Source organism: Somniosus microcephalus, chromosome 5 (genome assembly GCF_052327205.1).
Source record: "Somniosus microcephalus isolate GS21.2 chromosome 5, FLI_Smic_1.0, whole genome shotgun sequence".
Classification (NCBI taxonomy): Eukaryota; Metazoa; Chordata; class Chondrichthyes; order Squaliformes; family Somniosidae; genus Somniosus; species Somniosus microcephalus.
Genome location: NC_140991.1, coordinates 275,050,662 through 275,078,397, shown reverse-complemented (window position 1 = coordinate 275,078,397; position 27,736 = coordinate 275,050,662). Strand labels below are relative to the sequence as shown.

The following is a 27,736-nucleotide window of genomic DNA, read 5'->3' as shown; positions in this document are numbered from 1 at the left end:
GACACAAAAAACCTCCCTGGGATATCGGGAAAAATAGGGACATTGGCAAAGGAGGAACTGACGCAAATCAATATCTCTAAGGATATGGTGTTAAGGAAGCTAAAGGGATTGAAGGTGGACAAATCCCCAGGGCCTGATAACATGCATCCTAGGGTACTGAAGGAGGTGGCCCTAGAGATAGCGGATGCACTAAGGATGATTTTTCAGAATTCATTAGACTCGGGAACAGTGCCGATGGATTGGAGGGTAGCTAACGTTACCCCACTATTCAAAAAGGGGGGTAGGGAAAAAGCAGGTAATTACAGACCTGTAAGCCTTACATCAGTTGTGGGCAAAATGCTGGAGTCCATCATTAAGGATGAAATAGCGGAGCACTTAGCAAATGGGGACAGGATAGGACAGAGTCAACATGGATTTACAAAGGGTAAATCGTGCTTGACTAATCTATTGGAATTTTTTGAGGGAGTAACTGGTAGAATAGATGGGGGAGAGCCAGTAGATGTGGTGTACCTGGACTTCCAAAAGGCCTTCGATAAGGTCCCACATAAAAGATTAGCATGGAAAATTGAGGCTCATGGGATAAAGGGGAAAGTTTTGGCGTGGATAGGGAACTGGCTGTCAGATAGAAAACAGAGAGTTGGAATAAACGGCTCATTTTCTGAATGGCAGGCAGTAACAAGTGGGGTACCACAGGGATCTGTCCTGGGCCCCCAGCTGTTCACAATTTACATTAATGACCTGGATCAGGGAGTCGGATGCAGCATTTCCAAATTTGCAGACGACACTAAACTAGGAGGGGGGGTGGGCTCAGAGGAAGAGACCAGGAAGCTCCAGAGCGATTTGGATAGACTGGGCGATTGGGCGGATAAATGGCAGATGCACTATAATGTGGACAAGTGCGAAGTTATCCACCTTGGGTGCAGGAACGGGAGGGCAAATTATTATTTAAATGGCAATAGATTGGGAGAGGGGGAAGTACAGAGAGACCTGGGTGTTCTTGTACACCAGTCACTGAAGGCGAGCATGCAGGTGCAACAGGCGGTCAAGAAGGCAAACGGTATGCTGGCCTTCATAGCAAAAGGGTTAGAATACAGGAACAGGGATACCTTGCTGCAGCTGTACAGGGCACTGGTGAGACCACACCTCGAGTACTGTGTACAGTTTTGGTCGCCTCATCTGAGGAAGGATGTTCTTGCCATGGAGGGGGTGCAGCGGCGATTCACCAGGCTGATACCAGGAATGGCGGGAATGACCTATGAGGAGAGACTATGTAGTTTAGGGATGTACACACTGGAGTTTAGAAGATTGAGAGGGGACCTCATAGAAGTGTATAAAATTCTGACAGGTCTAGACAGACTGGATGCAGAAGGAATGTTTCCCTTGGCGGGTGAGAACAGAACTAGAGGACATAATTTAAGGATAAGGGCTAAACCATTTAGGACAGAGATGAGGGGGAATTTCTTCACTCAGAGAGTGGTGAACCTGTGGAACTCATTGCCACAGAGGGCAGTGTACGCCAGCTCATTAAATATATTTAAGAGGGAATTAGATATATTTCTACGGGCAAAAGGGGTTAAGGGTTACGGAGAGAAGGCGGGGACGGGATACTGAATTAAAGGATCAGCCATGATCTCATCGAATGGCGGAGCAGGCACGAAGGGCCGAATGGCCTACTCCTGCTCCTATCTTCTATGTATCTATGTATCTATGTACCACCTCACACTCTTCTATATTGAAGTTCATTTGTCAATTACACACACATTCTGCAAGTTTATTAATGTCTTCCTGTATTTTGTCATGCCCCCCAATTTGATGTCGTCCGCAAATTTTGGAATTGTACTTCTGATTCCCGAGTCCAAATTGTTTATGTAAATGGTGAACAGCAATGGTTCCAGCACCGATCCTTGTGGAACACCACTTCCCACCTTTTGCCAGTCTGAGTAACTACCCTTAACTCTTACTTTCTGTTTTCTGTTTTGTAGCTAGTTTCAATCCATTCTGTTACTCGTTCCCTGACTCCACATGTTCTGACCTTAGTCATGAGCAATGTTCCCTCTAATTTTTTGGGGGCAACGCGGCCCCTTTAACGGGCTTGTGTGACCCGTTCAAAATTCCACGCATGCACGGTTCTTCTAGTTAAATGCCAATGAGCCAGCTGCACGGGAGCTCCAGAGCATTGCATGGCCGCATGGCAGCACAGCTCAAAGGGAACATTGGTCATGAGTTTACTATGTGGTTCCTTATCGAAAGCCTTTTGGAAGTCTATGGGGCAAAAATTGGGTCGAAATTCGATGGTAGTGCCCCAAGCAGGAGGCGGGGTGCTACTGGAAGCGCACCCCCTCCCTCTTGGGTAACTCCAGCCCAATAACATGGTGCTATGTGCCGCCGCGCCATGCATGCCGGCTCATCGCACCACGGTACTGCAGGACTTCCTCCCCTTATTAAAGGGGAGAGGCCTTGCACAGCGTGAACCGTGGCCTAGCTGGGCCACTAGGGAGCGGGGTGCTGGCAAAAGAGCCCAGCACTCAAGAGGGGACGGCAGTGGGGGCAGGTGCTGGCAGCCAGCCAGCAAAAAAAATGGCCGACCGGCACCTCCCCTTTAAATATTGCTGCCCCGGCCGCACGTACACCCCCCTGACCCTGTCGGACATAGCGTCCGGCAGTATGTCAGGGGGCGCAACTGAAGTTTGTGGCCGGGGCACGAGCGGGGCGCCGCACACGGAGATGACATCATCACTGGAGGCGCGGCACTGCGGGGCACTACTGGCTACCACCGCCGCTAACCTCCCGCTGAATTTCATGGAAAGCATTAGCGGCGCTGCGCCCGGGCGCTAGTTGCTTTGCGCCCCGCTAGCGGAGGTGCAAAGCAACTGAATTTTCCCCCATAATTATATTATGTCTACTACATTACCCTTATCCACTCTTTCTGTTACTTCTTCAAAGAATTCAATAAAGTTAGTCAAGCATGAGCCTCCCTTTTGAAATCCGTGTTGACTTACTCCATTATATTTTCAGTTTCTAGATGTTTTTCTATTACATCTTTGAGTAAGGATTCCATTAGCATTCCTACCACTGACATTAAGTTAATTGATTTATAAATCCCTGGACTTGTTCTATCTCCCTTTTGAAATATAGGAATGACATTAGCTGTCCACAGGTCCTCTGGCACTATTCCCTTTTCTAATGAATTTATATATATGTAATAGTGCCCCTGCTATCTCTTCCCTAACTTCTTTTAATGTGCGTGGAGTCTATATAATTCATTATAGACTTTCATCATAACTGTAAGATACTCTTGCAATAATCCTGGTGAGCCCAATGACTAGCTTAGAGCAGATCTTAGATTTTGACATTACAGGATATAATCGCCATAACACCAATTTTTGGCTCCATGCAGGCCTTGTGGGAGGCAGTTGTAATGGGATCACCATCTATCCAATTGAATGAGTGCTTAACACACTGGGACTTGTGGGATCAGCCTCATTTTAATAAAGGGGACAAGGTCCCAGCTCATATTGAGCCTGATGCATGGAGTTAGCTGAGGGAGGAGTGAAAAATCACTGGAAATGACAGCCCTTATGTGAAAAATTAAGCCATATAACCTGTTCAGAAAAATACACTATCTTATGTAGCATTCTGGCCTTATTAAAACATGACTAACTGGGTTTGGAAATTCAGAAACCTAACTATGAAATAGCTGTGAAAGCATTCTGGCTATTGAGATAAGACAGTTGTTGACCCTGAATAAATAACCTTATTGAAACAGAAGGTGAAGGGCACTGACAAGCTTAACTTTTGGGAATGAAACAATGGTTCACACTGGATAAGGTGTTCTAATTTACACTTTGTAAAAAAGCACATAAGATAAGGAACATCTGCCCTCGTAAAGAGGACATAAAGTAATGAACACCTGCCGTCACACCGTTTTTATATGATAAACTTAGAACACCTAGAGATGAGATATGATTCTGGCTGAGGTGGCAGTAAGAGTTGCTGAGGTTGGCAGAAAAATGACTAGAGATAATTAGCTTACAATAGCAGAAAACCTTAAAGGAAATACCACTGGAAAAGGGTATAAATATTGAACTCTCAAATGGGATAACAGACTCGCTTTAATCGGGCAAAGCGATTCTCGGCTTCAGAGGCGGCTCTGTAGTCTACCACTCTTTGTACCTCGGGGATCAAAGGTATTTTATATCGGTGAATATCCTGTATAAGAACTTTAAGAACTATAATACTGTAGCGAAGTTAAGATTTAAAAGTAAGATTCTCTGTTAATAATAAGATAGCATTTTTTCTCGATTAGAACGATTAATGTTGCAATTGACTCACCAACTGTAAATTGAATGTCGGTTCTTTAATAAATCTATATATTTTTAGAATTGTCTCACATAAGACTTCTGTATCAAAAACTCGCAAACTCAATCTCCGTACACTCTTTGGTGAGGAGTTGCAGAGTTCTGAGGGAGTTTTCTGGACCCTCATAATATCTGGAACGTTACAGTCTAGCTAAACTTATTAAAAGCGCTATCTGGAGGACGGTAACATTCTTGGGTTGTTCCTTTCCTTTAGCGAGAGATAGCCTGGACCTTTAGACCCAATTAAGCATTTTTGGGATTCGGCTACCTCAAACTTTAATTGAAAGTGAACGTCTGAGAAATACGCCTGATCCGGGTTTGCCCTAAAGGGGCTAGGACTAGTAAATATCCCTTCACTTAAAGCTGCTGACAAGAGCTGATGAAGTTCACTTAATGGCAAATGCTACGTATAGAAACCTTTTTTTTATGAGATGTGGGCGTCGTTGGCAAGGCCAGCATTTATTGCCCATCCCTAATTGCCCTTGAGAAGGTGGTGGTGAGCCGCCTTGAACCGCTGCAGTCCGTGTGATGAAGGTTCTCCCACAGTGCTGTTAGGGAGGGAGTTCCAGGATTTTGACCTGCTCCTGTCTACACTACTTACTATACCACCCATCTTTGTGCCATTGACAAACTTGGATATATAGGGCCAAAAATTGTGTCTGCCTTTAAAAAGTGGCTGTAACCCGTTTTTAGTGCTTGTTCAAGCCTTTCAATGTCATTTAGGAAATGAAACCTGCCAATCTTACCCGGTCTGGTCTATATGTGGCTCCAGTCCCACACCAATGTGATTCACTTTTAAGTGCCCTCTGAAGCGGCCTAGTAAATCATTCGGTTTGGATCAAACTGCTACCAGCGATTCAAGAAGAACGTCCATCGCCACTTTCTCAGTGCAACTAGGGATGGGCAATAAATGTCGGCCTTGCCAACACCCACATCCTGAGAATGAATAATATTTTGTTTGAAATGGCTGCTTGGGGCAAAAAAAAGTGGCTGGTACAATAAGTATGGCGGCACAAAATGGAGTCTGTGGGCTAGACATAGAGTCGCACAGCACTCAGTTTGAGGATGCAGTTGGTGAGCTTGAGGAAGCAGCACCAGGTGAAGCGAGTTGTGAAAGCAAAAGAGGAGAGGGGACCTGCTGGCAACCATCATAAAGAAACCCATGGTCCCAATAGAAATCATAAAGAAACCCATGGTCCCAATACAAATCATAAAGAAACCCATGGTCCCAATACAAATCATAAAGAAACCCATGGTCCCAATACAAATCATAAAGAAACCCATGGTCCCAATACAAATCATAAAGAAACCCATGGTCCCAATAGAAATCATAAGGAAATCGATGATCCCAATAGGAATCATAAGGAAACCGAAGATCCCAACAGAAATCATAAAGAAACCAATGGCCCCAATAGAAATCATAAAGAAACCCATGGTTCCAATAGGAATCATAAGGAAACCGATGGTCCCAATAGCAATCATAAGGAAGTCAATGGTCCCAATAGAAATCATAAGGAAACCAATGGTCCCAATAGAAATCATAAGGAAACCAATGGTCTCAATAGAAATCATAAGGAAACCCATGGTCTCAGTAGAAATCATAAAGAAACCCATGGTCCCAATAGAAATCATAAGGAAATCGATGGTCCCAATAGGAATCATAAGGAAACCGATGGTCCCAATAGAAATCATAAAGAAACCCATGGTCCCAATAGAAATCATAAGGAAACCGATGGTCCCAGTAGAAATCATAAGGAAACCCATGGTCCCAATAGAAATTACACCAACTGAAGATGGCAGCTACAAAACCCTTGGCACAAATGGTCAGAAATAATATGGCCTCAAATAAATTAATTAATTGATAAAAATAATGCAGCTACAATATTCCCTGTCTGAGCATTTGCAATTGAGGTGGGCTGATTGGAGATCTAGCGAAGGCAAATCCCCACTCACAATTCCGATTAACCCTCCTGCCCACTTTGTTCTGCCAGAAGGGATGTAACTGACCCTCGTAGGTCGGAAGCCGCCTGCCAGAATACAGCCCTGTACACTATTCACTGGTTATTAACCATGCTATTCTGAATAGACAGGTCCAGTTGCACTCCTAGATCCAATTTTCAAATGGCTAATACACCATTCGATACAAGGTGGAAAAGAAGTTGATGTTGAGATGTCAGCGGTGGCTCAGTGGGTAGCACTCTCACCTCCAGAGACTTGAGCACCAAAATGTAGGCTAATACTCCAGTGCAGCACCGAGGGAGTGCTGCACTGTCGGAGGTGCCACCTTACGGATGACACGTTAAATTGAGGCCCCATCCACTCTCTCAGGTGGACGTAAAGGATCCCATTCGATGACGAGCAGGGGAGTGATCCCTGGTGTCCTGACTAATATCTATTCCTCAATCAACATCAGTAAAAAACTGATTATCTGGCTATTATAACATTGCTGTTTGTCAGAGCTTGCTATGTGCAAATTGGCTGCCGCATTTCTTATATTACAACAGAGACTACATTTCAAAAGTACTTAATTGGCTGTAAAGCGCTTTGGGACGTTCTGAGGTCATGAAAGTCGCTATATAAATGCAACTCCGTCTTGATTTATTCTTTCTCGGCGTTGGTTCAAGTCCCACTCCAGAGACCTGAGCATGTAATCTGGACTGACACTTCAATGTAGTACTGAGGGAGGCGCTATGAAAACGCAAGTATTTATTTCTTTTTATGATGTTCTATACCTAGATATTTTTAATCATGATTTGTCCATCTTGTTCAGTTGGATGAATAACTGAAAGCTGGAGCTTGATGAAGGCCCAGAACCTTCTGGAATTTTCTATGCAAGGTAAGCATTGGGTATCAAATGAAAAAGAGCATGTGTGCATGTGGCTCAAGAACAGTGCAGTGAAAGAATGATGAAAATAGGTCAGAGCTGGGATGTTCCCCAAAAGTCAAATGTCAAAGCAGAAGTGAATGAGGAAAGTCCACCAACACTAAAACACAATGGGGGAGAAATTCCCCTCCTTTGCACCTCCCGTGAGGGGCACTAATGGGGCGCAAGGGCCTCTTTGCCCGCTTTGCCCGGGCACGGCACTGACCGCGCCTCCCACCAAATTCCACGAGAGGTTAGCGGCGGCGCTACCGGGTTGCACCCTGATCTCCTGCGCCCGGAGATCGTGACATCATCTCTGGGCGTAGCACCCCGGCACAAACATTCCCCTTTGCCCCCTGCAGCAGCGCCGGTCGATGGCAGCGACTGCAGCAGAGGATGTGAGCAGGGCGGCCGGCCGCTAGCGGGGCGGGAATTAAAGGTGAGGTGGCTGGCCGTCCTGAAAAAAAGTCAGATATTTAAAAATATATATTTTTGCGCCTCCGGATGCGGAGTCCGTGCCGCGATCAGTCAGGCCGGCACTCTGCTTGAGTGTCAGGCTGATCGCGTGGCACCACTGCTCCAGGTAAGTTTTTTTAAAACTGCAGAGTTCACGGCGTGGGGCCCTTCCCTTTAATTCAGGGAAGAGCCCCTGCAACGCGGCAGCGCCATGCTTGGCCACTCGTGGCGCTGCTCAGCACATCACCCCAGGTGCGTCCCGGGACATGAACTTCCCCTCCTCGTGCACTCCAAGAAGGAAGTAGAGCACTTGATTTAGCGCTCCACTTCCCTATTGGAGCAAAACATGGGAATTTCAGAGAGGCTGGAAGAGGTTATTGCCTGGCGCTAACTTATCCAGCTTTTCTGATTTACCGCCTAAACGGGGCTCGAGGGGAATTTCTCCCCCAATAAACTTAAGCATGTATTAAGCATTAGTAAACAAAACAAAACTAACAAAAATCAAGATCCACAACTGCCTTATTCCTCTGTAATGATGTGAGCCCGTGACGGGAGGTCCTCCATTTCTTCATTTTTGCTTATTGAAAAAAAAATTGAAAACTAAAGGCCAATAAAATGACATACCCATTGGATAAGTAAGGTTCCAGTGTGATAGCAAGATATAACAATGACTCATGTGTTATGTAATACTTGTTGTTTAAATGTGGCATTGTAGTGGGACCTATGAGACAGACTGAGAGAGAGAGATAAATAGGTAGATAGATAGGTAGAAAGATAGACAGATAGATAGGTAGATAGACAGACATATAGACAGACAGACAGACAGATAGATAGATAGTTAGATAGACAGACAGACAGATAGATAGATAGATAAAAACACATGTTAAACTCATTATAAATCTATTCCTTTGACATTGTAAATCAAACCAAAATGACTACATTGGACCAGTTTGTGAGTTAAGTGACGAGGAATGTATTAGTTTGAGGTTTTATCCACCCACACAGTGAATTGTGGTTAGGTTTTGTTAAGTGAACTGTGGGACTATGTTGGTGCATTGTCAGTCTCACAAATGTGTAACTGAAGTGGCATTTGTAAAATGCTTCCTCGGCCCACTGCTTTTCTGCTTTGTCGAAGCTTATACAATGAGCACCATTGCTCTCTTTGTTTTATTTAACTTGGCAGCTTTCGTTAATTTAAAGATTAAGTCACAAGGTTGAGATTCTGGTTGGCAAATAGAAACCAATGAATTATATCATTCCAATAGGGGCTGAGCAAGGATTGACTGAATGGGGTGGGGCAGACTCACTAAGAGCATCTATTAAATCAACATCAGCAGGATTCTTGAGAGGGGGAAATTTGATGCAGTTAGAGGCAATAGTCGATCTCTCAATGATAATCTTGGCTCCTTTTAGAACTTATCATTTTATTAAATGTCCTTACATTTCAAGTGTACTGGCAACATAACGGGTAAAGCAAACTTCAGAAGCTACCATCTTCTAGCCCTGCCATAAACCCCCCCATCTCCCTTGTCACTGATTCCACCCCCTGCCCTCTATCTCAGGCGCAACTAGATCTTAGTACCCTGTTCGACACTCATCTTAGTTTCAGATGCCACATTTTCAAATCCCAAAGACCGTTTACCCCCACTACCTCCATCCTCTATTCTGCAGCTGTGTACTTTACACTCTTCACAAACACCTTTCCCTTATTAACTAAATCACTTGTTCACAAAGAGCTGCCGAACAGTGCTAACCACAAGCTGGCAGGAGAGGGGCGTCATCCTTCCCAGAATGCACGGCAGGAAGCAGGGACAATAATATCGCATTGCAAATCTGGATTTCACAACAAGGTCGCAAGTGCATGGTTCAAAGCACTTGGCAGAGCAGTGGGTTTCTGAGTAAACTATTGAGGTATACACATATTATAACAATAAGGTAAAAGTGCCCTAACAATTGGCACGAAAAAGGAATATTCCAATCTCCATGTGATCTCCTGGAGTAGTTTTGATCGCCTGAGGGGGTAAGAGAGGAATTTTACAGAGTATTTGTTTTCCTTATCATACGGTGTAGGCGTGGCTCAGTTGGTAGCACCCTTCCCTCTGAGTCAGAGGGTTGTGTGTTGAAGTCCCACTCCACAGACTTGAACACAAAAATCTAGGCCAACACGCCAGTGCAGTGCTGAGGGAGTGCTGCATCATCAGAGGTGCCGTCTTTCAGATGAGATGTTAAATCGAGGCCCCATCTGCTCTCTCAGGTGGACGTAAAAGGTCCTCTGGCACTATTTTGAAGAAGAGCTGGGGTGTTATCCCCAGTGTCCTGGCCAATATTTATCCCTCAATCAACATCACTAAACAGATTATCTGGTCATTATCATATTACTGTTTGTGGGAGCTTGCTGTGCACAAATTGGCTGCCACGTTTCCAACATTACAACAGCAACTACACTTCAAAAGTACTTCATTGGCTGTAAAGCGCTTTGGGACGTCCGGTGGTCGTGAAAGATGCTATATAAATACAAGTCTTTCTTTTTTTTCTTATCAGCCCTGGGATTGTCTCTGTTTTTTGCCTCTACCTGGAGATCACATGGCTGCGGAGGGGATAGGAATTGTCTGGTCATGATGCTCCAGCCATCATGAGTGTGGAGCAGGCTTGATGGACCATTTAGTCTTTTACATCCACCTGAGAGGACAGACTGGGCTTCCATTTAACGCCTCGCCCTAAAGACGGCACCTCCGACAGTGCAGCACTCTCTCAGTACTGCAGTGGAGTGTCTGACTAGATTTTGTGTTCACGTCTATGGAGTGGAACTTGAACAACCTTCTGAGTCAGAGGCGAGATGCTACCCACTGAGCCACTGCCACTACCTCGGAGGAGATGTATAATGGGTGGCTGAATTGATATTGCCCATTTTACGCTATTACCCAAAGTCAAAATTAACCCCAGCAAGTGACTATAGGACTGCCTGTGATGCCACCCATTGTTCAATACTTCATGGACTCTCACTGTTCAGGATCACACAGGAGGAGGAAAGGGAATAGTCACTTGGAGAAAGTACAGGCGGGCAGACTTTCACATGGAATACTCCCTCCTGAGACTCAGCACCTTACTGCAGCAGGTATCTGTGGTGGATCTGGTCAAATATCCTGTGTGTGTTAAACCCTCAGCAGTCCTTAACCTGTGGTTTCCCTTTCAATTCGCAATCATGATGTGTAACCACAGCCACAACAAGGGATCCCTGATCTCTGCAGAAATAAATGATCCTCTCTCCCCCAATATCCTCGTATTAAATCATATTCACAATGGAGGTCAGTTCCCTAACTTCTGGGGAATGTGGCGGGGGTGGGGGGGGGGTCAAACTGCTGCTTGATCTCAGGACACTAGTAAAATAAATGTCATGTGAATGGAGTTATTGTCCATGTGTCTGTAATGCTGGATGAAGTCACAGTGGCTGCCTGTTCTGTAGACGTTTGGTGGTGACATTCTATATTCACAATAGGACCATTCGGAGAGTGTGGATGAAACCCAAAGATTAGACTCGAAACCCACCACTCTCAGTTAAAGGGGCATCACCAAGGTTTTTGGATACACTCAGGAACTGTAGTGTATGTACCTTTAAGAGGAGAACTACTTTTACAGCTCCTGTATACTGTAGTACCGGCAGTGACCACACCTGTATATAAGCCCTGAGTAGGGATCTGTACTGTTAGTTTTTAGAATACCCTCATCCAGTAAACACCTGTTGATTGTTCATCTGCAGTCTCTGTCTATTTATTGAAGAACACCATACCTCAAGATTCACGGATTTAACAGTGGCGACGAGTGGATTCAAACCTACCTGCAACTCTGCATCACCTCCCAGGGATTCGCTCCTGGAGAACAGTGAAAGAAGAAGGCCGAGTCCAGAAATACTGGCATCGACCATCCGGAGAAGACTTGAGCATCACAGAGGAGGCTGTGGAGAGCTGGGCTTGGTTCTCCAGTCGCGACGATCCAGCGCAACAGGCTGGCAACAGGTACGGCGCAGACCCATCCCGGACAGCGGCGGCTGGAGCCGACCAACGGCACAGAAAAGGCCGAGCAGCGTCGACGGGGTAAGAGAGAGGGTAAAGCGCACAGGGCGCAGCTGGGGGTTGAAGACCAAGCGGCGTCGACGGAAAACAAAAAGAGAGAGAGGGTAAAGCGCAGCTGGGGTTCAGGACCGAGCGGCGTCAACAAGAGAGGCGCGCAGGAAAACGCGCAGAGCGCAGCCAGTGCTCAAGGGCTGAGCAGCGTCCACAGGGAAGAAAGGACGCGCGGGAGACACCATTTGAGCCGCAGCGGAGAAGAAGGGAGAGCGCGGGAGACGCCATTTTTGGAGCCGCAGCGGAGAAGAAGGGAGAGCGCAGGAAGAAAAGGAAGCGCGGGAGACGCCATTTTGAGCCAGCGGAGAAGAAGGGAGAGCGCGGGAGACGCCATTTTTAGCCAGTCTAACCACACCCAGGGATGCCGAAGAGTGGCAGTGTCACAGCGTTCGACAATGAAGTCGAAGATTGGGCGACATATGTAGAACGCATTGAAGTGTACTGCAAGGTGAATGAAGTGCCAGATGCCAGGAAAGCACTGGTATTGTTGAATTCCATGGGTGCAAAAACGTATGGCTTACTGCGAAACCTAGTAACCCCAGAGAAGCCAGTGGATAAGGATTTTGAAAGCATAGTGGCAATCCTAAAGGATCACTTAAACCCCACACCGCTGCTGATAGCAGAAAGATTTAAGTTTCACAAAAGGAACCAGCATAAAGACGAAAGTAATGCTGAGTATTTAACGGAACTGCGCAAGCTATCGGAACACTGCCAGTTTGGAACGGGACTAGCAGATACTTTAAGGGACAAGTTTGTGTGTGGGCTTCAAAGTGAAGGAACCCAGAAACGGCTTCTATCAGAAAAGGATCTTACGCTGGACAAGGCTTTCAGCATGGCAGTATCACACGAAGCAGCCGCATGGGGCGCTGCAGAGATACAATGGAGGCCGCAAGAATATGACACCAATGAAATGTCATATGGAGCAGTGAAGTGTTATCGCTGCGGCAGAACAACACACGACCAGAAGGATTGTTGGTTCAAGGACCAAGTGTGCAGACAGTGTGGAAAAGCAGGACATATAGCAAGAGTCTGCAGGTCGGGAAAGAAAACCAGCAGCAAGAAATCTCCACAGGAGAAGTACAAAAAGGTACATAAGGTGACGGAGAGTAGTTCAGACGAACAGAAAAGTGATACAGACTCCGGAAGCAAGGAGCTGGGTTGTCTGAAACTACATAATGTAATCAAAATGGAGGATCACCAAACTATCTGGGTCACGCTCAAGATAGACGGAGTCCAAGTGAAAATGGAATTGGACACAGGATCAGCCCTAACAGTCATAAACCGAAGAGACTACAAGCGGCTATTCTCACATATACCCTTGAGAGATACAGAGATTGTCTTGAAGACGTACACGGGGCAAAAAGCCTACCCCAAAGGAAAAATAAGGGTGAACGTGATATACAACGGCAAGGAAACACCAAAAATGGACCTATATGTATTGCCAGATGGAGGACCACCACTACTAGGACGTGAATGGATCCGGAAGATACAGTTAGATTGGCATTCCATACAAGCACTGACGGTAGATGCCAAAAAGGATGACGACATCACACCTGGACGACTGTCAAAAATGCTAACTGACACACAAGAAGTGTTCCAGGAGGGACTCGGAACACTAAAAGGCATAACAGCGACGATCAAAATAGAGGAAAATGCAAGCCCAAAGTTTTTTAAGTCCAGACCTTATGCGATCCACCCAGCCGTCGAAGCAGAGCTGGAAGGTTTTACCTGCAAATGGAGGTAGAAGAAGCCTCGAAACAATACCTCACGATCAACACTCACAAAGGTCTCTACCAATACAACCGGCTGGTGTTCGGGGTAGCATCAGCTCCGGCTATTTGGCAAAGGGCAATGGATCAAGTCTTGCAAGGGATTCCAGGGACCCAGTGTTATTTGGACGACATCCTGGTCACGGGCGAAAATGACAGTGATCACCTCGCCAACCTGGAGCAGGTGCTCACTAGATTGAAGGATTATGGGCTCCGAGCTAATCGCCACAAATGCGAGTTTTTCCAGAAGCAGATCTCGTATTGTGGCCACGTTATTGATGAAGAGGGGTTACATAAGTCCCCTGAAAAGATTGAGGCAGTAGTCAAGGCTCCAGCACCAGAAAATGTGTCACAACTGAGGTCGTTCCTCGGGCTGGTGAACTACTACCATAAGTTCTTGCCGAATTTGTCTACGTTACTACACCCACTGAACACCCTACTGCAAACGGGAGTACCATGGAAGTGGAATGACGAATATAAACGAGCTTTCCAGAAGTGCAAAGAATTGATCACATCAAAAGAGGTGTTGGCTCATTTCAACCCAGCACTACCAATTCGGTTGGCGTGTGATGCATCACCCTATGATATTGGAGCGGTGCTGTCGCACAAATTCCCGGACGGCTTGGAGAGGCCAGTAGCCTTTGCGTCTCGGTCACTAACCTCAGCCGAGCGCAACTACGCCCAGATTGACAGGGAGGCCCTCAGCCTAGTGTGGGGGGTGAAAAAGTTCAACCACTATCTGCACGGGCAGAAGTTCACCTTGCTAACTGACCACCAACCACTAGTCTCCATCTTTAATCCAAAGAAGGGCATTCCGGTGATGACTGCGCAACGGCTACAAAGATGGTCCCTTTTTCTAGGGGTGAACCAATATGAAATAGAGTATAAGGGCACGAAACAGCATGGAAACGCTGATGGGCTATCACACCTGCCCTGCCTAATGCGGAGGAAGTACCAGCAGTGGACCCTGTCGAAATATTTTATTCGACTATAATTGAACGCTTGCCAGTAACTAACGCGGATATAGAGAAGGAGACCCGAAATGACCCGACACTGTCTCGGGTATATGATTTGACGGTGAAGGGATGGCCAACACATGGCGACTCACTGTTGCCAGCATTCTCATCCAGAAGAGAACAGCTGTCAGTATGCCAGGGGACATTGATGTGTGGATCCCGAGTGGTAATTCCACCCAAGTTAAGGGAGAGAGTGCTCAATGAGCCTCACGAAGGCCATCTGGGAGGGGTAAAAATGAAAAGCCTTGCTAGGGCTTATGTGTGGTGGCCGGGGATCGATCAGCAAATCGAGGACCTAACAAAGAGCTGCTCAGGATGCCAGAAGGTCCAAAATGCACCACCACTTGCCCCTCTACACCCATGGGAGTGGCCCTCCTCTCCATGGCAAAGGGTGCATATTGATTTTGCTGGTCCATTCATGGACTCAATGTTCTTAATAGCAGTGGATGCACACTCGAAATGGCATGAGGTGATCAAAATGTCCTCCACCACTACGGAGAAAACGATTGCAGTCCTACGGACCATATTTGCCAGGAACGGCTTGCCAGAGCAGATTTGCTCTGATAACGGACCACAGTTTGTGTCCGAAGAGTTTCGGAAATTTATGAGAAGGAATGGGGTAAGGCATTACACATCCGCCCCGTATCATCCAGCCACAAATGGACTGGCTGAGAGGTTCGTACAAACCTTTAAAAAGGCAGTAAGGGCCATGTGCGATGACGACATTCCACTGCAGCATAAGGTGGACAATTTCCTGTTAGCCTACAGAAATGCGACACATGCAGTTACCAACCAGACCCCAGCCATGATGTTCTTTAACCGAAGATTGAGATCTCGTCTGGATTTGCTCAGACCAAATGTACGAAGAAATGTTGAGAATAAGCAATTCCAGCACATCAATGAGAAGCCGACAAGGAGCTTCAATGTAGGACAACCAGTCTTGGCCCGTGACTACCGAACAGAGAAATGGCAACCAGGAACGATATGCACACGGCAGGGGCCACTAATGTTGGGGAGAACATTGTGAGACGCCATGTCGACCAGATCCTAGCATCACAGGAACGAGTCAGCCCCATGTCTCGCGTACCTGGTGATGAACCCGACATACCGGTAGCATCTACCCCAGAAACAGTAGCATCGGAAGCTGATGAACTAACCGACGACAGGGGGCCAGAATCGCCTCCACACCAAGAGCAAGACACTCAGGAAAGGCACTATCCAGAAAGGATCAGGAAGCCACCCCAAAGACTGAATTTATAAATGGACTATTTCAGTTAATGTGCATGTTAAAAGTGTTAACTGTTAAATCAATTTTATGGTACTGTTAATCTAAAAGGGGAGGAATTGTAGTGTATGTACCTTTAAGAGGAGAACTACTTTTACAGCTCCTGTATACTGTAGTACCGGCAGTGACCACACCTGTATATAAACCCTGAGTAGGGATCTGTACTGTTAGTTTTTAGAATACCCTCATCCAGTAAACACCTGTTGATTGTTCATCTGCAGTCTCTGTCTATTTATTGAAGAACACCATACCTCATGATTCACAGATTTAACAGGAACAAATTCTATTATAATGGCATTTCAAAATTGAATAGGGCCTGTTGAAAACTCTTTCGGATGAGACGTTAAACCGAGGCCCCATCTGCCCTCTCAGGTGGGCGTAAAAGATCCCATAGCACTAATTGGAAGAAGAGCAGGGGAGTTCTCCCCGGGGTCCATCCAATATTTATCCCTCAACCAGCATCACTATTATCTGGTCATTATCACATTGCTGTTTGTGGGACTTTGCTGGGTGCAAGTCAAGTCAAGTCTGCTCTGGAGCTGGTGATCCACCCGGATCAGACCTGCGCCATACCCGGCAGGAAGATCTCTGATAGCCTCGCACTACTCAGGGATACGATCGCCTACGTGCGGGGCTGGAGGGTGGACACCTGCTTAATCAGCTTGGACCAGAATATCTGGCTTTTGACAGAATATCACACACGTACATGATGGACATGTTCTCTAAAATGGGGTTTGGGGAGGGAATCCGCAATTGGATCCAACTGCTCTACACAGACATCAGTAGCGCAGTTCTAATCAACAGGTGGTAATCAGAAAGCTTTCCGTTCAAATCTGGAGTCAGTCAAGGCTGTCCTCTCTCCTCTGTCTTGTTCGTGTGTTGTATCGAACCTTTTGCCAAGTCCATCAGGAGGGATACAGGCATAAGAGTGGTGATGATCCCAGGCAGCGGAGGCACTCAGGTGAAGGCCTCCCTGTACATGGACGGCGTCACCGTCTTTTGCTCGGATCCGCTGTCGGTCCACAGATTGCTGAGCATCTGCGACCAGTTTGAACTGGCCTCGGGAGCGAAAGTTAATCGCAGCAAAAGCGAGGCCATGTTCTTTGGGAACTGGGCCGACCGACCCTTTGTTCCCTTCACCGTCAGGTCAAATTACCTGAAGGTGCTGAGAATATGGTTCAGAGCAGCCGGGGCGTGCACCAAAAACTGGGAGGAGCGTATCGCCAAGGTAAGACAGAAAGTGGGAATGTGGGAGCAGTGCTCCCTATTGATTGTGGGCAAGAACCTGGTCATCAGGTGCGAGGTGCTCTCGGTGTTGCTGGACATGGCGCAGGTGTGGCCCATACCCTGACCCTGTGCCGCCGCAGTCACTTGAGCCGTCTTCCACTTTATCTGGAGATCAAAAATGGACCGTGTCCGGAGGGACATGGTGTACAAATCTCCAGATAAAGGGGGAAAGAACGTACCCAACGTCACCCTCATCCTGATTGCCACCTTTGTGTGCGGCTGCATAGTGTTGTATGAACGCATTAAAGCATAGAATCAGGCAGACAGGCTTATAACTACGATGTTCTCCTTATTCTGTAAAATGGCTGACTGCCGTTTTCCCCGGTAATTCCCATAATGCAATGCACATTACATTACCGTATTAACTGGTGTTAAACTCGCACATTACATTACCGTATTGACTGGTGTCAAACTCGCAATCAATACACGACATTGTAGGAACGGAGGTTCCTATCTGAATAAAGGTATTCAACTCGATGAATCAAATCAACAGGTTTTAATGAACAACGAAGTTAACAGGGAAACTACAGGAGAAACGGTGCACAGGTCTAATCAGCTTGCTGGGCACTCGATGACTGCTGGAAGATTCTGGAAGCTGACGTCATGACGTCATCGCATTCTTCGCGCCACTGGCGGTCACGTGATCAGCGTCATGACGTCATCATGTGGAGTGCAGGAAAGTACAATACAGTACAGTTTAAAGGTGCAGTCCGCGGCTGCACTACACTGTAGTTAAAGGGATTATTACTAATTGTTCTGAGACCCTTGGTGGCTCCGCCACAGGCGCCCCCCCAGAATCCACTTTAACAGACATTGTCAACCGAGCAGGAGGTTTAATGATCCTGGCCGAACGGCGACGAAACTCAGGCAGCGGAAACGGAGCGTTAGTAAACGAACCAGTGCTGGGTTGCGGCAGAAGTGGCGTCTCGGGCGAGGCAGAAACGGTAGTCAGAGGTGCAGGCGCGTCTGAGGCCGAATCGGGCTGTTCGACGGTGGGCTGGTGCACGGCTGGTCTGGCGGTCAACGGCAGTTGGCCGCGGCGAGGCGGTTGGGCAGCCACGACAGGCTCGCTCCGATCTAGGTGTGCTGGTTTAAGCCGGTCGATAGAGATGGTATCGGACTTTCCACCGACTTCGACTGTGAAAAACTTTTCCCCTGATGAGATGACACGAAACGGTCCGGTATACGGCGGCTTGAGCAGGTCTCTGTGACCATCCTGTCTAATAAAGATATAGTCCGAACTCATGAGTTCTGTCGGGACATGAGGCCTCTGCAGGTCATGATGCGAGGTTGGGATGGGCAGGAAATTCCTGGCCGCCTCCTGATGTAGCAGGAGCTGTTCAGCTGCAGACCATGGTTCGTTGTGTGGAGGGAGAAAGTCACCTGGCACTCTGAGTGTCTGGCCATAAACCAGCTCAGCCGATAAAGACTGAAGATCCTCCTTTGGGGCTGTCCGGAGGCCTAGCATCACCCATGGGAGCCTGTCCACCCAGTTGGGTCCCCTCAAGCTAGCACGGAGGGATGCTTTGAGAGACCAATGGAACCTTTCGCACAGACCATTCGCCTGCGGTTGGTACGTGGTGGTACGGTGCAGCTTGGTACCCAGGCCTTGTGCCACTGCGTTCCACAGCTCTGATGTGAATTGCGGACCGCGGTCCGAGGAGATGTCCGATGGCACCCCGAACCGAGCTACCCACGGCGAAAGAAACGCCCTGGCGTCGTCTGCTGCGGTGGTAGCGGCCAAGGGAATCGCCTCTGGCCACCTGGTGGTCCGGTCTACCACCGTCAGGAGGTGTGTGAATCCACGTGACCCGGGAAGGGGGCCTACTAAGTCCACGTGAACGTGGTCGAAGCGGCGCTCAGGCCCCGGGAAGTTGGCCACCGGAGCCTTGACGTGATGGTGGACTTTGGCTTTTTGACATTCAACGCAATTGTTTGTCCAGTCCCGGACGTCCAAATGCATGCCTTTCCAAACAAATTTGCGGGACATGAGCCGTTGAGAAGCCCGCATCCCCGGGTGAGATAACCCGTGGATTGCCTGGAATACTTTCTTGCGCCATTCGACCGGCACAATGGGCCGGGGCACTCCCATGGATGTGTCGCACAAGAGCGTGGTTCCTGCCGCTTGAAACGGCACGTCTGCAACCTGCCAACTGGAAGGCGTGGTCCTAAACGCTTGTACCTCTGGGTCTGCCAGTTGATCCTCTGCCAGTCCAACGAAATCGATGCCCAGGTGGACTGCCTGGACTGGAACCCGGGAAAGGCAATCCGCCACGAGATTATCCTTGCCTGACACGTGCCGCAAATCCGTTGTGAATTCGGATATAAACGTGAGGTGGCACTGCTGCTGAGCTGACCAAGGTTCCGCCGTTTTGGCCATGGCGAAGGTGAGCGGCTTGTGGTCCACGAATGCAGTGAACGGACGGCCTTCTAGAAGGAAACGGAAATGCCGGATGGCCAAAAACAGGGCTAGCAACTCTCTGTCAAAAGTGCTATACTTTCGCTCGTTCTTGCGCAGTTGGCGGCTGAAAAAGGCTAACTGCCGCCAACTCCCGTCGACCCACTGCTCTTGAACTGCTCCGATGGCGTAGTCAGAGGCATCCGTAGTGAGGGCAATAGTCACGCCCGGGAGTGGGTGTGCTAGCATAGTTGCATCTGCCAACGCCGCCTTGGTATCGCGGAATGCCTGGTCCATTTGCGGTGCCAAGTGAGAACATCCTTGCCCGACTTTCCTTTTAGTGCTTCGTACAGAGGTTGCATTAACCGGGCCGCCTTGGGGACGAAACGATGGTAAAAATTTACCATCCCCAAGAACTCTTGCAGGGGGTTTGACTGTGTGAGGCCGCGGGAATGCGGTAACTGCCTCTACCTTGGTGGCTAGCGGGACGGCACCTTCTGGGGTAATCCTGTGTCCCAGGAAATCAATACTGGATACTCCAAACGTGCATTTGGACGGATTGACAATAAGGCCATGTTGGCTGAGCCGGGCAAAAAGTGTACATAAATGGGCCATGTGAGCTGCCGTATCCTTGCTGGCTATTAGGATGTCGTCCAAATAAACAAAAAGGAAGGGCAGATCCCGTAAGACAGAGTCCATCAACCGCTGGAATGCTTGAGCTGCGTTTTTCAGACCGAACGGCATGTGGAGCAACTCTAAAAGGCCGAATGGAGTGATGACCGCCGTTTTGGGGACGTCTGGAGGGACTTGGTGATACCCACGAACGAGATCCACCTTAGAAAATATAGAGTTGCCAGCCAGATATGCCGAAAAATCTTGGATGTGGGGAATAGGATACCTGTCCGGTGTCGTGGCGTCATTTAAGCGCCTGTAATCCCCACAGGGTCGCCATCCGCCGCCTGGTTTGGGTACTATATGCAGTGGGGAGGACCAAGGGCTGTCCGAGCGCCGGATGATCCCGAGGCGCTCCATGGTCTGGAACTCAGCCTTTGCGGCTGCCAGCTTGCCGGCTTCTAATCGCCGCGCCCGAGCGTAAACGGGTGCTCCGGTCATGGAGATATGGTGCTCCACCCCGTGCCGTGTGACTGCAGCTGAAAAAGTAGGCCTGGTGAGCTCCGGGAATTCGCCGAGCAGGCGTGTAAACCCGTCTTGCGACGGAACCGCACAGGCCACCGACCAGGACACGGCGGTGCTGCGGTGGCAGGGCACTGCGTGGAAAGTGGACGCATTAATGAGTCAGCAGTGTTGGACGTCGACCAGCAGACCGTTGGCACAGAAAAAATCAGCTCCCAGGATGGCCTGTGAGACCTTAGCTGTAATAAAGTCGCAGACAAAACGCTGACCGGCGAAGGTTAAGTTTACCGTCCGTTTACCGAATGTATGCATGGCGGTGCCGTTTATTGCCACGAAGGAAGGCCCCTGGCTGCCGGATAGTAGGTCCAGCTTGGAAGCTGGCAGGATGCTGCACTGTGAACCAGTGTCGCACAGGAATCGTCGGCCCGTAACGGAATCCGTAACGTAAATGAGTTTGCCTGCTGAGCCCACCGCCATAGCTGACTTGCCGTGCTTTTCAGACCTTGTCGTCCGTCCGGGAGGGCGCGGGCTTGTTGGAGTTTTTGTTTCTTGAGGGAAACTGCAAGGCGGCCGGCAGCCTCGAGCTTTGGCGCCGAAACGGACGTGGTACGCGCACCATCCTGCTGGGGGAGGGCTGGGCTTTGCTCGCGTGGGGGAAAGGCGCCTCGTGGCTGCACAACATTGCTGAGTAACAGTAAATATCTTGTCTGCCTCTGCAGCGAGTTCCGCACCGTCTGTGATGGCAGTGTTGGCCAAGGCCGCCTGAACCGGATCGGGTAGCTGGCAGAGGAAAAGCTCACGGAATAAAAAACATTGGGGTTCCGCACCCAACAGCGTGAGCATTTGGCTCATCAGTTTTGACGGTTTTGAGTCCCCGAGGCTGGGCATGGAAATAAGCTTGCGTGCACGCTCCGACTTATTAAGATCAAATACCTGTAGCAAACGGGCTTTAAGCGCTTCGTACTTGCCCTCCTCCGGTGGGCTGCCCAGAAGGCTGACGACCCGCGCGGCCGTGGCACTGTCGAGAGCGGAAACCACATAATAATTGTGATGAAATATGTCATTCATCAGACTCTGTAGTTAACTACATATATTGTATTGCCTGCTCCGGTGTGTTACCTTGTATTGTGTATAGTGCACCGCTCCCTTTGGGTGTCGGCTCCGCCCATACCTGGCCTTACTTAAGACAAGCCCAGGCTTGTCTTGCAGCAGAACAGCAACATGCTAGGTGAAGCTAGGTGCAGACACAGGCATCTTTTCTTTGCTAATAAAAGCCTTGTTTTATTCAGCTAACTTTGAGTCTTGAAGTTATTGAGGCGCATCAATTTTATTAGCAAACTTTTAACGATGGATCAACTTTTGAAACCGGAACGCTTGGATTTGGACCCGCATGCTTCGGATGCATTGGCATGGTTTGGACACTGGTTCCAGTGCTTGGAATTCTTTATGGCCAACTCCAAAGCCGTCACAGCCTCTAAAGCCACCGGAGATGTGAAACTCGGGATCCTGCAGAATCGGGTAAGCCACCGGGTTTTTCCACTCATCCAAGACGCCGCCACCTACCTGGATGCCTGCAACATTCTAAAGGCCCACTATCAGCGGCCTACCAACGAGGTGTACGCCAGGCACCTGCTTGCTACCTGCACACAGCGACCCGGAGAGTCGCTAGAGGACTTTCTAGTCACCCTAAAAGTGCTTGGCAAAGACTGCAAATGCAAAGACGTGAAAGCCACGGTATACACAGACGAGCTTATTCGGGATGCCTTTATCGCAGGCCTTAGCTCTAATTACATCCGGCAGAGACTGCTAGAGAAAACGGGCCTAGATCTGACACAGGCTATGGACACAGCGCGATCGCTGGATGTGGCTCAGAAGAACTCTGACTCCTACTCGTCAGGCCGCGCAGCCCACGCCGCCTCTGCTTCCCCGCCCGGTAGCCCAACACCGTCGGGGCCCTGCTCTCCCCCCAGAAGCCCTACGACCGCCGCGACGCATCGGGACCCCAAATGCTACTTCTGCGGGCAGCCGAAGCACACCAGGAACCTGTGCCCGGCGAAAGGCACCACCTGCTGTAAGTGCGGTAAGAAGGGGCACTTTGGGAAGGTATGCAGAGGGAACCCCGCAGGCAAAACCGCCACCGCCGCATGCGCGCCGTGGGAGCGGCCATCTTGGACGCCATCTTGTCCGACCTCGTGGGGTCCGCCATCTCATGAGCAGACATCGTGGACGCCATCTTACCCGGCCTCGTGGGGCCCACCATCTTGTCCCGATCAGGGCCCTACAGTGGCGTCGATCACAGTGGACCAGTCCAGACCGCACCCACTATCCAAATCGATGGTGGACATCGAGGTAAACGGGTGCAAGGTTAAATGTTTAATTGACAGCGGGAGCACGGAGAGCTTCATTCACCCTGATCTGGTACAACGACTCTCTCTAACTATAGTCCCTACGCAGGGCAAGATCTCTATGGCCGATAAAACCCAGATATCGACTATTGCGGGTTACTGCGCGGTACGATTGTCCGTTAAAGGCACTGTATATAATAATTTGAAACTGTTAATTATGAAGGATTTATGTGTGAGCATGATCTTGGGCCTGGATTTTCAGTGCCACCACCAAAGCATCACGCTCAATTTCGGTGGGACCCAGCCGCCCCTCACAGTGTGCGGTCTGGCTACCCTGAAGGTAAAGCCGCCTTCGCTATTCGCGAACCTTACCCCTAACTGCCGGCCAATAGCGACCAAAAGCAGGAGGTACAGCTGGGAGGACAGGCGGTTTATCGCGACCGAGGCAGACAGGCTCCTGAAGGAGCGCATTATTGAACGCAGCAACAGCCCGTGGCGCGCCCAAGTGGTGGTGGTGAGGGGTAGCGAGAAGAAGCGGATGGTGATTGACTATAGTCAAACAGTCAACATCTATACCCAACTAGACGCCTACCCGCTACCCCGCATATCCGAGATGGTGAACCAAATCGCCCAATATCGGGTGTTCTCCACCATCGAACTCAAGTCAGCGTACCACCAGCTCCCTATCAGACCAGAGGACCGTTCGTACACCGCCTTCGAGGCAAACGGACCCCTCTACCAGTTCCTCAGAGTCCCCTTTGGGGTGACGAATGGGGTCTCGGTCTTTCAGAGGGAGATGGACCGCATGGTCGATGACCACCACTTGCAGGCAACCTTCCCCTATCTCGACAACGTCACCATCTGCGGCCACAACCAACAGGACCACGACTCAAACCTCGCGAGGTTTCTGAAAACCGCACAAAAACTCAACCTCACCTACAACGAGGACAAGTGCGTTTTCAACACCACGCGCCTCTGCATACTAGGCAGCGTGGTGGAGAATGGGGAAATTTCATCACAATAATAACGGGTCGAATCCGCTGTGACCTCCCGGAGAGCGAACTGTGCTTCTGCCTGGAAAAACCATGCTGCTGGCTGCTGTTCCCAGAACTGCGGCAGTTTATGGGCGACGGCGTTCGTGTTCATCCTCGACGAAAGTTGTCCGACGAGATCGGGGTCACCAATGTAGGAACGGAGGTTCCTATCTGAATAAAGGTATTCGACTCGATCAATCAAATCAACAGGTTTTAATGAACAACGAAGTTAACAGGGAAACTACAGGAGAAACGGTACACAGGTCTAATCAGCTTGCAGGGCACTCGACGACTGCTGGAAAATTCTGGAAGCTGACGTCATGACGTCATCGCGTTCTTCGCGCCACTGGCAGTCACGTGATCGGCGTCATGACGTCATCACGTGGAGTGCAGGAAAGTACAATACAGTACAGTTTAAAGGTGCAGTCCGCGGCTGCACTACACTGTAGTTAAAGGGATTATTACTAATTGTTCTGAGACCCTTGGTGGCTCCGCCACAGCATCCCCCTTATCCTTGGAAACAAACTTGCAGTTTACAAACAGTTGCTTACAATAACCTGCATAACTTATTTGGTTTATAAACTTTTTACAAACTTGTGTCTTACCACACAACTAAATAATTCCCAGGTTTAAACATTTAACATCACCCATGCAGTTCTCGCACAGTTTATGTTGTGACATAATCAGACAGTCTTTGGGGTTTTCTTTTAACCCTTTGAGGTCTGGCTGTATTGGGTATGTCTGACATGTTGGTGTCAGTGGGCATTGCCTGTGTCACAGTGGTATGTGTATCAGGGTCTACTATACTGTCCTCAGTCCCTTGTGTTTCCTCCTGCTCATGGAGTGTCTCCTTTGGTCCATTGGTTCTGTATGTCTTTACAAACGTAGTGTTTCTCGAGTAGCGAGCTCCGTCTGGAGATTCTACTAATACTTGACTCCCTGTTTTACTCAAAACTTTGTGGGGTGTGGCATTAAACGGAGTGGTGAACTTGTCCACTTTGACCTGCCGTACCAGCACCGTGTCGCCAACTTCCACCTCTGAGTATTGTGTACTCCGCTGTTCATCTGCATACAGTTTGGATTGCCTTTTTGTTCTGTGTCCCGGTCACGTACTTCCATGTCTGCGCGCGACTCTGTGATGTCTGGCAGCTTTCCTCTCATTTTCCGTTTAAAGAGTGTTGTGTATGTACCTTTAAGAGAAGAACTGATTTTATACTGCAGTACCGGCAGTGACCACACCTGTATAAAAAGCCCTAGCAGGCTTCTGTACTTCAGTCTGACGTTTACCATCTGTTCAGTAAATACCTGTTTTATTGTTCTCCTGCAGTCCGTGTATTATTGATACTCGGACACTACACTGGCGACGGGTAGGTTCGAACTCACATGCAGTACTGCATCACCTCACGGGGATCTTTCCCTGAGAAGAAGCTTCTTGGAGGTCGAAGGCAGAGCAACGGGCGTCAACCGCAGGCAACCGCCCAAGGATCCATCGGTGTTCGGAGAATTGCGGGAGAGGCTGTGGAGAGCTGGGCTTGGCTCCCCAGTCAAGGTGTTCAAGCAAATCGTGCTGGTAGCAGGTAGTGCGCTGACCCTTCCGGACTGCGGCGGGCTCGAGCTCGATCGAGCGGCTCTGCAAAGGGGCCGCGCAGTGTCGTCGGGAGGAAAGAGAGAGAGAGAGGGTGGAGCGCACAGGGCGCGGTCGGTGCTCAAGAACCGGGCAGCGTAGAGAAAAGAAAACGAGGGGAAGGAAAAGTGAGACGCGCCGAAGCCGCGGGTCGTCGCCATTACCCTGTAGAACGCTAAGAGCAGCGTGGCAGCAAGGGGAAGAAGGAAAAGCGCAGGAGGCGCCATTTTATTCCATTGGGGAAGAAGAAAAAGCGCGGGAGGCGTCATTTTAAATAACCCAAGATGCCGAAGAGTGGCAGTATCACTGCTTTCGACAACGAGGTAGAAGACTGGACCATGTATGTGGAAAGAATTGAAGTGTACTGCAATGCCAATGAGGTGGCCAATGGAAAGAAGGCGTCGGTATTATTAAATTTGATGGGCGCGAGAACGTACGGCCTATTGAGGAATTTAATTACCCCAGCTAAACCAATGGAGAAAAGTTTCGAAGAGATTGTTAATATCTTACAGGAACACCTAAACCCTACACCACTGCTGATAGCAGAAAGATTCAAGTTCCATAAAAGAAACCAGCACAAAGATGAGAACAATGCTGACTATCTTACGGAACTACGCAAGTTATCAAAGCACTGCCAGTTCGGAGCAGGACTGGCAGACACCTTACGGGATAAGTTTGTCTGCGGGCTCCAGAGTGAAGGAACCCAGAAACGACTACTTTCGGAAAAGGACCTGACGCTAGAACAGGCTTTCAGCATGGCAGTATCCTACGAAGCAGCAGCACGGGGAGCTGCGGAAATACAACAGAAACCACAAGAATACAGCACTAACGAAATGGCGTATGGAGCAGAAAAGTGCTATCGCTGCGGCAGAACAACCCATGATCAGAAGGACTGCTGGTTTAAGGACAAAGTATGCAGGCAATGCGGGAAAATGGGACATATAGCAAGAGTCTGCAGGTCGGGAAAGAAAACCAACACTACAAGCACTACTAAGGAAAAGTACAAGAAAGTAAAAAAAATGACAGACAGTAGTTCGGAAGATCAGGAGAGTGATAATGACTCCGGGAGCAGGAGACTAAGTTGTCTAAAGTTACACAACGTGATCACAAAGGAGGATCACCGAACCATTTGGGTCACCCTCATGATAGCAGGGTCCCAAGTAAAGATGGAATTGGATACAGGATCAGCCCTAACAGTCATGAATCGACAAGACTATGAGCGGCTATTCTCACACATACCCTTAAAGGACACGTCCATTGTATTGAAGACATACACGGGGTAAAAAGTCTACCCCAGAGGAAAAATAAGGGTGCCAGTTAAATACAACGGCAAGGAAACACAGAAACTGTATCTATATATACTACAAGATGGAGGACCACCATTATTGGGACGTGAATGGATCCGAAAAATACAATTGGATTGGCATTCCATTCAGGCGCTAACTGTGACTGACAAAAAGGATGATGACATCACATCTGGACGACTGTCAAAAATTCTAACTGACACGAAAGAGGTGTTCCAACAAAGACTTGGGACTCTAAAAGGAGTAAAGGCAATGATAAAAATCAAAGATAACGCAAACCCAAAATTTTTTACAGCCAGACCGGTACCGTACGCGATCCGCCCAGCTGATGAAGCAGAACTGGAGAATCTGGAGCGTTCAGGTGTGCTGTCCAAGCTGGACTGGAGCGAGTGGGCCACACCCATCGTTCCTGTAATGAAGAAATCATTGAGCAGCACGCCTGGGGAGCCGAAGAATGTTCGCATCTGTGGGGACTTCAAGGTAACTGTGAACCCAGTCCTGCACACAGTACAATATCCACTTCCACGGATAGAAGATATTTTCGCCTCACTATCTGGAGGGAAACGCTTTACGAAGATTGATCTGGCCCAAGCGTATCTACAAATGGAGGTGGAAGAAGCATCTAGGAAATACCTCACGATAAACACTCACAAAGGCCTTTACCAGTACAATCGACTGGTATTTGGGGTAGCATCAGCCCCGGCTATTTGGCAGAGGGTGATGGAACAAGTCCTGCAAGGGA

At 48.7% G+C, this 27,736-nt stretch overlaps 1 pseudogene; it reads left to right on the top strand.

The window, feature by feature from the left end:
* Positions 1 to 16,802: 16,802 nt before the first annotated feature.
* Positions 16,803 to 27,736, top strand: part of LOC147117744 (uncharacterized) — a 28,233-nt pseudogene continuing 17,299 nt past the window's right edge.